The following is a 2,019-nucleotide window of genomic DNA, read 5'->3' as shown; positions in this document are numbered from 1 at the left end:
GTTTACATTGGCGGCCATATTTTCTTCCGTGCGGTCAAAGCATGGACATAGGAAACAAGGGACTAGGTATGCCATTGCAGGGTGATTCAATGAAGGGGGAGGTTCGCCACCTTTTGATGTCCCGCGACAAACCATCGGCATTTAGAAATGAACCGGCAATGCTGTCGGGAGAACGGTAATGGGCTCTAGAGAGAGAAAAAATATATGAGATGACACCTATCTCTTTCTAGATAACGCTGATTGGTCGAGAATATTTTTGTTGGGCGAAGTTTGGTGCAGCACAGGACCGTGCTTTGTGTCGCGAGTGCCCCAATAATGTGACGTTCATCGCACTTTTCAGAATTGATTTATTTATAATTTATTTAATTATAGTTTATTGTAAATGAATATAAAAAATAGTGGCAGCCTGTGTAGTTTGTGGGCGTTGTCAAGACGTTTATATGGGGATATGTTTTCATGCGTAAGTAAAGTTATTGAATATAGTAAAATAAAAAATGTTACAACAAAAACAAAACCTCATAATATGAAGTTTTGTACCTATGCAACACAAATGGTTATTTTTAATATTATAGAAGTATTGTGCCAATTTTTGATAGTTATTACATTATTTTTGAACTCACAAAACGATTATTATTGTAGCATTTTCAATTCAATTTCAAGAAGAATTGAAGGTTACCAAGTTTTTAAAATAATCTATCTGAAACAGGTTATTTTACATGAATGTTCTTTAAAATTCAATTTATTATAACTACAAATTTCTAATGTATTGTTTATCTTTTTTTTTTAATTAACCGTGCAGAATATTCAGGTAATACCCGGGGCCACCAATTTACTTGACAGAGTCCTGAAACAGATAAAGGCAGCTCGGCGTCTCATATGTTTTTTCTCTCTCTAAAGCCCATTTCAGTTCTCCCCAAAGCGTTACCGGTCCATTTCTATATGTCGATGCGACAAACGTGGCAGCGCCCAGATGTTTATATTTTCATGCACAGTTTGTCGGCAAAAATGCTCGTGCGCATAATCAATTGGCATATCGTAAGATGGCGGCTCTCTCTATTAATGGATTCTCCCCCCTCCCGTGGATTCAACCCCGCTCTACAAGTTGGAAAGGCTTGCCTAGTCCCGTGTTTCCTATGTCCATGGGTCAAAGATATTAGACCCAAGACACGACATGAGATTAGTTACTCCACATACCAATAGATAGCGCGGCAGGCAAGTTTGTGTTCTTGTATATATATTTATATATATATTGCTTTTAGTTCGGCCACATACTTTTAGAGGCGCGATATGTACCAATTGGTTCCTCCACATACTTGTAGAGGCGCGATAGGCAACCATAAAATAATAATAAAAAAGTAATAACAAATTTGAATTGAAAAGTTTATTTTTGGTTTAAGTTATAATTTCTTTGGAAATTAATAGAAAAATGAATTTAAAGATACAGTTAAGTTTTATTTAAATCTGAATAAACTAAAAAAACTGTCTGGTTAATTCAACCAGAATTCTGGTTGAATATGTCCTTACTATTTTTTTTCTTGTTAAAGAAATGAAAATTCTGAAAAGAAATTTCCTTATAAAAACTTACAACAAAATTTTTTCCTAAATTTCCTTATAGACCTACACAAATGTCTTCTGAAATGTTGCATTTTTTAAATATCTGTGAATTTAGTGGTATATGAGTTTTTTAACAGCTGTAAAGTGAAAGAAGCATTTTCGAAAGTCAAAGGAAATTAAATTACGGCCTGCTTCTACAGTTTATCTAAGGCCATGTTATTTTCCCTGCTCCTGAAATCTAACTTTAAGAAAAAATGTAAGTTTGCTTAATTTTTCTTTTATTAGCATAATTGTCATAATTTTCGTCTTTTTGTTGTTTTAATTTCTGAGCTAATGACATTTTTTAAACCGCAATCATGAAAAATAATACGAGGGTAGTTCAATAAGTCCTTAGAATGAAGTATAAAAACAATTTTTTTTGGGTAAATTTTTTTTTATTCTTCAACATAATCTCCTTGGAGCTCT

This window comes from Belonocnema kinseyi, chromosome 6 (genome assembly GCF_010883055.1).
Source record: "Belonocnema kinseyi isolate 2016_QV_RU_SX_M_011 chromosome 6, B_treatae_v1, whole genome shotgun sequence".
Taxonomy (NCBI): Eukaryota; Metazoa; Arthropoda; class Insecta; order Hymenoptera; family Cynipidae; genus Belonocnema; species Belonocnema kinseyi.
This window is presented reverse-complemented; position numbering follows the sequence as displayed.